This window comes from Crinia signifera, chromosome 8, assembly GCF_055691185.1.
Source record: "Crinia signifera chromosome 8, ASM5569118v1, whole genome shotgun sequence".
In the NCBI taxonomy this organism is placed as follows: domain Eukaryota; kingdom Metazoa; phylum Chordata; class Amphibia; order Anura; family Myobatrachidae; genus Crinia; species Crinia signifera.
Window position 1 is genome coordinate 96,008,961 of NC_139224.1, and position 13,877 is coordinate 96,022,837.

The following is a 13,877-nucleotide window of genomic DNA, read 5'->3' on the forward strand; positions in this document are numbered from 1 at the left end:
ATGGACACGAGGATGATGATCTGCGGAGATCTCAACTTGATCTCTGACGCATACTTGGATAGATCCAGACGCAATTCACGCTCCCTTTCTTCACCTAAATATGGGGTCCCACAGTTAATTTCTGCTTTAAGACTGATTAATATTTGGAGAACATTGAATCCCACATCTAGAGGGTATACCTGTCAATCAGTTGCCCACCGTTCATTTTCAAGGATTGATTATGTATTAGGGTTGGAGACCTTGCTTCCGAGAGTCACAGCCACAGAGATTGAGCCAATCACAATCTCCGATCACTCCTTGGTATGGTTTAAGGTGTTGGTGAGCGATGAACCGTCTTCTAGATCTGCTTGGCGCTTCCCCAACCATCTTCTAATGTCATCCAGACAAGTTGATAAATGATTGGAAAGAGTATTGTATCAACAACCAGCTGCATGCGGATTCAAATCCTTCCCTATTTTGGCAGACAGCAAAGGTAGTGTTAAGGGGTAATATTCTATCTTATGTACAGTAGCTAAATTGAATAAAAGTTATTCCTCCACCTTTCTAGCACTGCAACAAAAACTAACAGCAGCTTATACACGATACAAACAAACTCCTACTACCACAAACAGGCAAACGTACATAACAGCTAGTACCCACTTAAACGAATACCTTCATAACAGAGGCAGTAAACATCTTTATAGTGTTAATTATCGCTATCATAATTTCGGCAACAAAACAGGCAAATTGCTAACTAACATCTTAAATGGAACTAGAGCTCCGTCTACAGTTCAGCCCCTCAGACTGGCAAATGGGAAGTATACCTCCTCCAATGCTCAAATAGTTCAAGTTTTGAAAGATTTCTACTTTAATTTATATTCCCAGGACTCCCTCCCCATTCCATTAAACGCCCCTACTGAAGATGCTTGTAGTTCATTGTATTCTAAAGGCCCCCATACACTAGCCGATTTTGGTCAGGTTTCAGCCAGATCAGTCGGATCTGGCCGAAATCGGACCAAAATCGGCTAGTTTTGATGTCCCCTCAGATCCGATGCGCGGTCCCGTGCGCATCGGATCTGCGTCGGGTGGTCGGACCTGCTGCACGTCCGACCACCCGACTTGGGACCTAGTGGGGCGGTGGAGGGAGCAGGGGGGGCTGGGGACGCTGCGGGGGACACGTCTGTGTCGCCCGCTGCTGGGGACAGCGTCTGTGCGGCGAGAAGGTAGAGGGAGCAGGGGGGGCTGGAGACGCTGCGGGGGACACAGGCTGCATAGAGCCGGGCAGGGGAAGCCGGCCGGGAGCTGTCAGTAATGAATAAAAAAAAAAGCCCATACAATGAATGGGCGGCCTGTGATTGGCTGAGCGCTCTCTCAGCCAGTCAGCAATTGGCTGAGAGAGCGCTCAGCAGCCAATCACAGGCTGCCTATTCATTGTATGGGCTTTTTTTTTTATTCATTACTGACAGCTCCCGGCCGGCTCCCCCTGCCCGGCTCTATGCAGCCTGTGTCCCCCGCAGCGTCTCCAGCCCCCCCTGCTCCCTCTACCTTCTCGCCGCACAGACGCTGTCCCCAGCAGCGGGGGACACAGACGTGTCCCCCGCAGCGTTTCCAGCCCCCCCTGCTCCCTCTACCTTCTCGCCGCACAGACGCTGTCCCCCGCAGCGTCCCCAGCAGCGGGGGACACAGATGTGTCCCCCGCAGCGTCCCCAGCCCCCCTGCTCCCACCAGCTCTCACCTCTTAGCCGCCCCCCCCCCCCCCCTGCTCCCCGGGTTTTTTACATGTGATAAATCGAGACGATTTATCACATGTAAAAAATGGCACATCAAGTGCCAATCTAATCAAGCTCCCCCGGGGAGCAGCCGGGGAAGCTCAGGGGGAAGTCGGGGGCGACTTGTCCTAAGGACAAGTCGCCCTAGTGTATGGGGGCCTTAAGATAGAGTTCCCAAAACTCCCTGCTGATAAACTATCAGCATTAACTAACCCAATAAAAACTGATGAAGTAGCTCAAGTGATAAAGCTGCTGAAAAAAGGGAAAGCTCCTGGCCCGGACGGCTTTGGCAGCAGCTTTTATAAAATTATGGTAAATCAGATACTCCTCCCCTTGACTAAGGCCTTTAACCATATATGTGTATATATATATATATATATATATATATATATATATATATATATATATATATTTTAAATATAATCTTTATTCCTTTTTCACAATACAATTCATGTCATTGACACTGAATAAAACAACATAATAAATCTTCACAGTACACATTGAATACATATATAAATACATACATAGAAGCCCAACCCCCCTCCGCCCCCCCCCCCCCCACACACACACACACACACAGACACACCCCCACCTGGGTAGTAAAAACTGTTCCATGACTTCATACTGTTTGCATCTTGCGCTTCGGTTTTGGGCCCTTTTTTTTTTTCCCCTTATTTCCATCTAGGAAGTTCTGTTTATATTTAACCAACTGTCCAAAACATCTAGAATTCTCCATACGGTGAGAAGAGTGGGTTTTTAGTGTAGATTTATTGTGATTTAATCAATAGTGGACCATTCTCTGGTTTTTATATCTTTCAAGTATTACGTTTAGACACAGGGTATTGCTAATACACATATAAATTTAAAGTGCGCAAGTGACAAGAGGTGGTGGAAACGAAGTGCTGTGTACTTATGTATATCTTATTTTCTGCATTTTCTATTAGTTACTTTGCACTCATTTTTATTTGTGCACATGCACTTTTGATAGTTTACATGTTTTTAAGGGGTTTTAGCTATAGGAATCGTGAACCTTTCTCAGGTTTATCATACCTTAGAAGTGCTTCATAGAAACAAAAGAAAAAATAAACCTTACTAATACTCATATCCATGAAAATTAAAAGTGCTTCACCTACGTGACTAAGGGATGGTGGGAACTAGGTGATGAATACATATACATCTATTCGTTACTTCACACTCATTTTTAATTGTGCACATAGGTTTTTTAATACTTTGTATATGATTAAAGGATTTTAGCGACTTCCTATCGTGCTTGACAAAAAAAGAATAAAGAAAAGGAAAAAAGAAAAAAAAGAGAAGAAAAAAGATTATGGACTAGGTTCCATTATTGTCTATCCAGCGATGCCAGATTTTTTTATGTTTATACAGAGCATTCCTGCTGATATACAGTTGTTTTTCCTGTTTGACAGTGTAGTTCACCAACTGTTTCCAGCATGTTATATTGGGACCATTTTTCGCCATCCAACTTCTGGCTATTATAACCTTTGCCAGTAAACATACGTTCTTAATATATTGCCGGTCGCCAGTTTCTATTTGTCTGGCTTTTAGGATGTTAAGAAGACAGCTTCTGGGAGTCAAGATTTCTCTGGGGATACCTGAGTCTACCAGTATTTGTATAATTTCCCCCCAGAAGTCGGTCACGGACTGGCATTGCCACAGGAGATGGAAGAATGTGCCCTGGTGGATGTTACATTTGGGACATAATGCAGTTGCTCGACCCTTAAATTTGACCAGGCGGGTTGTTGATAGATACGCTCTATGTATAATGAAAAATTTAACCTGTTGTACCCTTAAAGCGTTAGTGGAGCTCTTAATTGATATCAGCGCATTGCACCATTCCTCCTCATCTATAGGCCCTAAATCATGTACCCACTTCTTCCTCAATGAATCCATCGTTTCTATCCCTTTGTCCCGATTTAGTCGTTTGTATAGTCGACTTATCAAGTTTCTTTTACCTCCGGATAGATAATATAGGTGGAAGTCTGGAAGCCCCAGACCCCCTGCACGCTTATCCATCATTAGTTTGTTTAGCTGCACTTTAGGCCGAGTATTATGCCATATAAATGAGGAAAGCTTGCTATTAAGTTTCCTGAATATCGTTTTGGGAAGAAAAATAGGGGAATGTTGAATTATATATAATAACTGGGGAAGCACCGTCATTTTGATTAGGTTAATCTGACCAGTAACTGTCAGGGGTAGCCTGCTCCATGTTTTAAATTTATTATCTAGTTTCTCTAATATCGGAAAAATATTATGTTGAATGAATTCCTCTATATTTCGGGTGATCTGGATCCCGAGGTATTTAAATTTAGTTATCCACTTTAAGGGTAAAGGAGGAGGGAGTAGATGGGTAGGCGTATTGCCCAGGTATAAAATATGGGACTTGCTCCAGTTGATTTGGAAGCTAGAGAACCTGCCAAAGTTGGAGATCAATTCAAAGGTGGCAGGGAGTGATGCCCGGTAATCAAAGAGATAAATCAGCAGATCGTCTGCATATAATGAAATCACGTCAGTCTCATGGGCCATACGTAATCCTCTTATCGTATTATGGGTTCTGAATAGGCATGCAAGGGGCTCAATTGCAAGTGAAAACAGCAAGGGGGAGAGTGGGCACCCTTGTCTGGTTCCCCTGGCTAAACTGAAATCCTTCTTAGATGGACAAAACCATGTGCACTGCAGGTGGGGCAGGTGTTACTTCTGCAGAGATAATTAGATTTGGGTGGGGTTTTACTTCAAAGTGAGATCTATATTGCAGTGTAAAAATAAAGCAGCCAGTATTTACCCTGCACAGAAACAAAATGACTCACCCAAATCTAATTCTCTCTGCACATTTTAAATCTGCCCCCCTGCAGTACACATGGTTTTGTCCATCTAAGAAGGATGTTGTCAAAAAGAAAAAGGAAGGTAGGAACCAACCAAAGGTTGGGACCAAAGGGCGCTTGAAATGAGTGTTCTCCTAGCAGCTGCTAAGAACAAGTTAGTTACTCCTGTGAGTTACACACATAGAAAAACAAAAAAGGAAAAAAGCAGCGCTGTACCTTTAAAAACTTTTGCGAGAGTTTGGATGATCTGTACAACAAATTTATTGGTAATAAAATTACTGAAGCATAAAATGTATATATGAATTGTACAATTAATAAAAACAATAACAGATAATCCCACTTCCACACTAGCAGCACTATTAAGGAGAGTCCGTTCCTATTGATGCCAAACAGTATTGATTTGTAATATGATAATTACCACTCCTGGTGTAATAGTCTCAGAGAGTCCAAGTGTCCAAGTGGTCGGCCCAGGTTGGCACAAATTACCGATCCTCTGGAATAGCTTTGGGGTCCCAATTTGACCAAGGAAAAGGAGGGTTTTAAAAGGTGTTGAAGATGGCCCTTTAGATGTTTAGGCAGGGTAAATGCTGTTGGCTGTATCGTGGAGGCTGGTCCGGACTATGATCCTGGTGCGGATGGTGGAGAGTGAGACTGGCACATACTAACGCGTTTCGCTGCGCCTCACAGCTTTATCAAAGGTATACATTTTATGCTTCAGTAATTTTAGTATCAATAAATTTGTTGTACAGATCATCCAAACTCTCTCAAACGTTTTTAACCCCTTCCTGACAGAGCCAGTTTTTGCGTTCCTGACAGAGCCCTTTTTTTCAAATCTGACATGTCTCACTTAAGTGGGTATAACTTTTTTTTGCTTTTACTTATCCCAGTGATTTTGAGATTGTTTTCTCGTGACACATTGTACTTCAAATTAGTGGTAAATTTGGGTCGATACAGTCTGTGTTTTTTTGTGAAAAATACCAAAATATCGTGAAAAAATGGAAAATTTAGCGATTTGCAAAATGTTAAATTTTCTGCTTGTGAGACAAATAATCTTACCACTCAAAATAGTGAATAACTAACATAGGCCATATGTCTACTTTATGTTGACATCATTATTTCAACTTCCTTTTAATTTTTTGGGACACTAGGAGGCTTACAATATGAATAGCAAATTCTCAAATTTTCAAGAAAATTTCAAACACTGATTTTTTTAGGGACCAGTTCAGTTCTGATGTAACTTTGAGGGACTTGTATGTGAGACACCCCCATAAATGATGCCATTTCAAAAACTGCACCCCTCACAGTATTCAAAACAGCATTTTGGAAGTTTGTTAACCCTTTAGGTGTTTCACAGGAATTAAAACAAAGTGCAGGTGAAATTTCAAAATTTCTTTTTTTTTGCAGATTTGCAATTTTAATACATTTTTATAAGGAACACAGTACATTTTACTAGAGAAATGTGACTAAAAATTGATTCCCCCAATTCTTTTGTTTTCATAAATATCCTATATGTGGCCCTAGTGTGCACGGTGACCAAACCACAGGCTTCATAATAGAAGGAGCACCTACTTGATTTTGGAGCCTCCTTTTTATGAGATTATTTTTTAGGCACCATGTAGGTTTCAAGGCACCATAAGATGCTAAAAGTTAGGAACCCCCCCACAAGTGACCCCATTTTGCAAACTACACCCCTCAGGGAATTCATCTAGGGGTATAGTGTACATTTCAAACCCCCAGGGGTTTCACCAATTGTGGTACAACTGGGCAGTGAAAATGAAAAATTATTTTTTTTACACAAAAATGCAGTTCTGGCTCCAAATTTGTCATTTTCAGAAGGTATGAAGGAGACAAAGCACCCCAAAATCTGTGCCCCAATTTCTCCCGAGTACGGCAATGCCTCACATGTGACCAAAAAATACCAGTTGGGTGCATGGCAGGACTCAGAAGGGAAGGAGTGATTTTTGGATTTTGCAGCTCAGATTCTGGTGGAATTTTGGTGGGTGCTATGTCGCATTAGCAAGACCCCCCAAGCACCAATACAGTGGAACCCCCCACAAGTCACCCCATTTTGAAAACTACACCCCTCAGGGAATTCATCTAGGGGTATAGTGTACATTTCAAACCCCCAGGGGTTTCACCAATTTTGATACAAGTGGGCAGTGAAAATGAAAAATTACATTTTTTTACACAAAAATGCAGTTCTGGCTCAAAATTTTTCATTTTCAGAAGGTATGAAGGAGAAAAAGCACCCCAAAATCTGTGCCCCAATTTCTCCCGAGTACGGCAATGCCTCACATGTGACCAAAAAATACCAGTTGGGTGCATGGCAGGACTCAGAAGGGAAGGAGTGATTTTTGGATTTTGCAGCACAGATTCTGGTGGAATGAATGGTGGGTGCTATGTTGCACCAATACAGTGGAACCCCCCCACAAGTCACCCCATTTTGCAAAGTACACCCCTCAGGGAATTCATCTAGGGGTATAGTGTACATTTCAAACCCCCAGGGGTTTCACCAATTTTGATACAAGTGGGCAGTGAAAATGAAAAATTAAATTTTTTTACACAAAAATGCAGTTCTGGCTCAAAATTTTTCATTTTCAGAAGGTATGAAGGAGAAAAAGCACCCCAAAATATGTGCCCCAATTTCTCCCGAGTACGGCAATGCCTCACATGTGACCAAAAAATACCAGTTGGGTGCATGGCAGGACTCAAAAGGGAAGGAGTGATTTTTGGATTTTGCAGCTCAGATTCTGGTGGAATTTTGGTGGGTGCTATGTCGCATTAGCAAGACCCCCCAAGCACCAATACAGTGGAACCCCCCCACAAGTCACCCCATTTTGAAAACTACACCCCTCAGGGAATTCATCTAGGGGTATAGTGTACATTTCAAACCCCCAGGGGTTTCACCAATTTTGATACAAGTGGGCAGTGAACATGAAAAAATTACATTTTTTACACAAAAATGCAGTTCTGGCTCAAAATTTTTCATTTTCAGAAGGTATGAAGGAGAAAAAGCACCCCAAAATCTGTGCCCCAATTTCTCCCGAGTACGGCAATGCCTCACATGTGACCAAAAAATACCAGTTGGGTGCATGGCAGGACTCAAAAGGGAAGGAGTGATTTTTGGATTTTGCAGCTCAGATTCTGGTGGAATTTTGGTGGGTGCTATGTCGCATTAGCAAGACCCCCCAAGCACCAATACAGTGGAACCCCCCCACAAGTCACCCCATTTTGAAAACTACACCCCTCAGGGAATTCATCTAGGGGTATAGTGTACATTTCAAACCCCCAGGGGTTTCACCAATTTTGATACAAGTGGGCAGTGAAAATGAAAAATTAAATTTTTTTACACAAAAATGCAGTTCTGGCTCAAAATTTTTCATTTTCAGAAGGTATGAAGGAGAAAAAGCACCCCAAAATATGTGCCCCAATTTCTCCCGAGTACGGCAATGCCTCACATGTGACCAAAAAATACCAGTTGGGTGCATGGCAGGACTCAGAACGGAAGGAGTGATTTTTGGATTTTGCGGCTCAGATTCTGGTGGAATTTTGGTGGGTGCTATGTCGCATTAGCAAGACCCCCCAAGCACCAATACAGTGGAACCCCCCCACAAGTCACCCCATTTTGAAAACTACACCCCTCAGGGAATTCATCTAGGGGTATAGTGTACATTTCAAACCCCCAGGGGTTTCACCAATTTTGATACAAGTGGGCAGTGAACATGAAAAATTACATTTTTTACACAAAAATGCAGTTCTGGCTCAAAATTTTTCATTTTCAGAAGGTATGAAGGAGAAAAAGCACCTCAAAATATGTGCCCCAATTTCTCCCGAGTACGGCAATGCCTCACATGTGACCAAAAAATACCAGTTGGGTGCATGGCAGGACTCAAAAGGGAAGGAGTGATTTTTGGATTTTGCAGCTCAGATTCTGGTGGAATTTTGGTGGGTGCTATGTCGCATTAGCAAGACCCCCCAAGCACCAATACAGTGGAACCCCCCCACAAGTGACCCCATTTTGCAAACTACACCCCTCAGGGAATTCATCTAGGGGTATAGTGTACATTTCAAACCCCCAGGGGTTTCACCAATTTTGATACAAGTGGGCAGTGAAAATGAAAAATTACATTTTTTTACACAAAAATGCAGTTCTGGCTCAAAATTTTTCATTTTCAGAAGGTATGAAGGAGAAAAAGCACCCCAAAATCTGTGCCCCAATTTCTCCCGAGTACGGCAATGCCTCACATGTGACCAAAAAATACCAGTTGGGTGCATGGCAGGACTCAGAAGGGAAGGAGTGATTTTTGGATTTTGCAGCACATATTCTGGTGGAATGAATGGTGGGTGCTATGTTGCACCAATACAGTGGAACCCCCCCACAAGTCACCCCATTTTGCAAACTACACCCCTCAGGGAATTCATCTAGGGGTATAGTGTACATTTAAAACCCCCAGGGGTTTCACCAATTTTGATACAAGTGGGCAGTGAAAATGAAAAATTAAATTTTTTTACACAAAAATGCAGTTCTGGCTCAAAATTTTTCATTTTCAGAAGGAATGAAGGAGACAAAGCACCCCAAAATCTGTGCCCCAATTTCTCCCGAGTACGGCAATGCCTCATGTGTGACCAAAAAGTGGCAGGACTCAGAAGGGAAGGAGTGATATTTGGATTTTGCAGCACAAATTCTGGTGGAATGATGGTGGGTGCTATGTCGCATTAGCAAGACCCCCAAAGCACCAATACAGTGGAACCCCCCCACAAGTGACCCCATTTTGCAAACTACACCCCTCAGGGAATTCATCTAGGGGTATAGTGTACATTTCAAACCCCCAGGGGTTTCACCAATTTTGATACAAGTGGGCAGTGAACATGAAAAATTACATTTTTTTACACAAAAATGCAGTTCTGGCTCAAAATTTTTCATTTTCACAAGGAATGAAGGAGACAAAGCACCTCAAAATATGTGCCCCAATTTCTCCCGAGTACGGCAATGCCTCACATGTGACCAAAAAATACCAGTTGGGTGCATGGCAGGACTCAGAAGGGAAGGAGTGATTTTTGGATTTTGCGGCTCAGATTCTGGTGGAATGAATGGTGGGTGCTATGTGGCATTAGCAAGACCCCCGAAGCACGGTGAAATTATGAACCTAATATTCCATAGATGTGTGGTATATTTTAAAACACTCCTTTATACATAGGCCGGGTTTGTCGGGGCAAGTGTCACACTGGAAAATAGTTTGCTTTCTTATTCCCTTTTTATAGCAAACTTTGCACCTTTTTTGTGTCCTGCCCTTTTTTCCAGTGGAGGGGATTTCATCAGGAAAATGCTGCCCTGGTACAATACGGGGGCCAGTACTAGAAGTACTGGGGCCCTCTGCCTGCTGGTTCCCAAATATTAGGCCCTTTATGACTTCCTCTTGAAAGTGCATAAATGTCCCCCTCTGGCCGGTAGAACGGAATAGCACGTAAGCGTTATACAGTGCCATCTGGATGATATACACGGCCACCTTCTTGTACCAGATTTTTGTTTTCCGCAGGGCACTGTACGGCTTCAGTACCTGATCTGAAAGATCCACTCCGCCCATGTACCTATTGTAATCCAGGATACAATTAGGTTTGGAGGTGTGGGTACTGGTACCTCGTACAGGGACGGAGGTGGTACTGTCTCCGTGAATTGTTGTCAGTATAAGGACATCCCTCTTGTCCTTATATTTGACCAACAACATATTTTCGGTGCATATTCCCCTGCTTTCACCCCTTCTCATTACTTGGGCAATGTGCGTTTTTGGGAGGCCTCTTTGGTTCTTGCGCACAGTACCGCAAGCTGCTGTACCTCTTGAACCAAGGGCCTTAAACAGGGGGATGCTGGTGTAAAAGTTATCCACATAGAGGTGATAACCTTTATCCAGGAAGGGGTGCACTAAATCCCAGACAATTTTCCCACTAACACCTATGAGGGAGGGGGGGCATTCTGGCGGTTCAATTCTTGAATCCTTCCCTTCATAAACCCTAAACCTGTGGGTGTACCCTGAGGTGCTTTCACACAGTTTGTACATTTTTATGCCATACCTTGCCCTCTTACTGGGAAGGTACTGGCGGAATTTAACCCTTCCTTTAAAATGTATAAGGGACTCGTCGATACAAATAAATTTTTCAGGGATGTACACCTCTTCAAATTTGGCACTGAAATGATCAATGACCGGCCTGACTTTGAATAGCCGGTCAAAGGTGGGATCATCTCTGGGTGGGCACTGTGCATTATCGGTGTAATGTATAAATTTAAGAATTGTCTCAAATCGAGTCCGGGGCATGGCCATACGGTAAAATGGAGTACTGTACAGAACATCTGTACTCCAATATTGCCTAATTTCTGGCTTTTTTACTATGCCCATATGAAACACCAGACCCCAAAACGTCATCATCTCTACTGCATCTACAGGGGTCCACCTAGCAAATGATGACGTGGGGTTTTGAGCAATAAACTGCTGGGCATATAAATTAGTTTGGTCCACCATTAAATTTATAAAATCATCAGAGAAAAATAATTTGAAAAAGTCAATTTCTCTGAGACCTGTGGAATCAAATTGGATTCCTGGCATGGCCAAAAACTCAGGAACCTGGGGCTCAAAATTGTCTGGTGGTGGGGTCCATACGAGATCAATTATTGGGGGGGGGGTCTCAGCTGCTCTACGGGGGCGTCTTTGAGGGGGTCCCTCATCACCAGAGGAGGAAGAGGAGCTTAAGGCGAATCCTTCAAATTCCCCGCTTGCATCACTGGCTGTGTCAGAGTCAGAAGCAAGCAGGGCATATGCCTCCTCCGCTGAATACATTCTCCTGGATGACTGGGAGGACATTTGGGAGGACATTTGGGAGGACATTTGGGATGCCATTTTTATTTTTGTGTTACTGGTAGTGAAATGTTTCAACACGTGTATAGTGTAGGGGGGGGTACAAACTTTATTTCAATCCGGGGGGTATGTAGTGTGTAGTGTGTATGTGGTGCAGAAAAAAAAAAAATACTTTATACCAATAAAAAAAAAAAAAATGAAGGGGTTAAAAATAAAAAATTTAAGGGGTTAAAAAAAAAAAAAGGTCCTGCGCCAAAAATTGAGCACAGATGTTGGTCAGTAACGTCTGTCACTGAACAGCGCTCAAAGGCAACAGGAATTTGATCAAAAAAAAAAAAATATAGATCAACCCTGTACCGAAAAAGATGATCAGTGATGTACGTCACTGATCAGCGCACAGCGGCCACAGGACACCCACAAAATCACAGTGTGTGTAAAAAAAAAATTAAAAAAAGACCCCACAGCACACACACAAAAAAAAAAAAGGTGATCAGTGATGCGACACTGATTACCAGTGAGGTGCAGCAGGTGCACAACCTTTGGTGCAACTGACAGGTATATATAAAAAAAAAAAAACCTCTGTACCCCCAAAAAAGTTGCTGATCACCTCAGATATAGTGATCAGCACAAAAGGCGGGGGCAGCAGACAAAAAATTTAGCACTCTCTATCACTCTCTGTCACTATCTCTCTCTATCTCTCTCTATCTCACTATCTATCACTCTATGACACTGCAGCAGCAGCACTGACAGGTATATCTATATATAAAAAAAAACCTGCGCCCCCAAAAAGTTGCTGATCAGTTAATTTATACTGATCAGCACAAAAGGAGGGGGCAGCAGTCAGTTCTATCAAAAATATATAGCACAATCTGTCACTATCTCTCTCTATCTCTCTCTCTCTATCTCTCTATAACTATCACACTGCAGCAGCACAAAATATAGCACTCTGTCACTAGGCCTCTCTATCTATCTCTCTCTCTCTATCTCTCTCTATCTATAACTATATCACACTGCAGCAGCACAAAATATAGCACTCTCTGACACTATCTCTCTCTATCTCTCTCTATCTCTCTATAACTATCACACTGCAGCAGCACAAAATATAGCACTCTGTCACTAGGCCTCTCTATCTATCTCTCTCTCTCTATCTCTCTCTATCTCTCTATCTATCTCTCTATCTAGCTAGTACACTGCAGCAGCACAATTTCACAGGAAGGCACAAGTAGCAACAGGATCCAGGAAGCAGTGATGAAGCAGCGATCAGCACTCTCTGACACTATCTCTCTCTCTATCTCTCTCTATCTCTCTCTATCTCTCTCTATCTCTCTCTATCTCTCTCTATCTCTCTATCTCTCTATCTCTCTATCTATCTCTCTATCTCTCTATCTATCTAGCTAGTACACTGCAGCAGCACAATTTCACAGGAAGGCACAAGTAGTAACAGGATCCAGGAAGCAGTGATGAAGCAGCGATCAGGTAAGTATGGAGCAAGCTATGGAGCAAGGTTCTGGTCAGTATGGCGGCAGGGAGGTACGGTGACCGCACTGCACGCTATTCCAGACCGGAATGGCGTCTGCAGTGCAGTCACCGTTAGTTTAAATCCCCCTCCTTGGCTGTGATTGGTCCGTCGGTCCGACGAACCAATCACGGCCTTTGGGGGCGGGCGGGGTGCGGTGGGGTGACACCAGTGTCACCCTCACACCCCGCGGTGATTGGTGCTGTACTTTACAGCACCAATCACCTCTGATCCCGTGTCACCGGCGAACGTTATTCGCCGGTGACACAGGAAAACGCTGTAATTGGCTGTTCACACTGAACAGCCAATCACAGCGATCGCCGACGGGGGGGCGGCATCGCAGCCCCCCCTGGGCATGCACGGACATGTCTGCTGTCAGGGACAGCAGACATGTTGAAACTGTCACCGCGTCTATAGACGCGGTGACAGTTAAATGCCATGACGTACATTTACGCCATGTGTCGGGAAGTACTTCCCGACCATGACGTAAATGTACGTCAAATGTCGGGAAGGGGTTAAAGGTACAGCGCTGCTTTTTTCCTTTTTTGTTTTGTCAGAAAGAGTGAACTAGAATAAGGGCCTCAGTTCCTGCTGGAGCCTGCTGAAAAATAGCACTGGCTATATGCCATAGGCCAAATAGTACAGAGTAAAAAGTTAAGATAATCATGATTGTATGGTTCTGGGCTCTGGGGAGTGTAAGGAAAATTGCATAGTCAAAATCAGCCATAGCCAAAGTCTCACTGTGTGTACACAGCTTAAATTTTCATACAATTTTAACTATATAGTCATTGGTTGGACTGTGGGAGGAAACCAGAGAACGCAAGTAAGGGGAGAATATACAAACTCCGCACAGTTAGAGCCATGGTGGGAATCGATTCCATGACCTCAGTGCTATGAGGCAGCAATGCTAAACCATTACACCATC

The 13,877-nt window shown here is 43.3% G+C and overlaps 1 protein-coding gene across 10 annotated transcripts in view; it reads left to right on the top strand.

Moving 5' to 3' along the window:
* Positions 1 to 13,877, top strand: part of LOC146026277 (complement factor H-like) — a 960,333-nt gene that overhangs the window by 558,663 nt on the left and 387,793 nt on the right. The window lies entirely within an intron of this gene.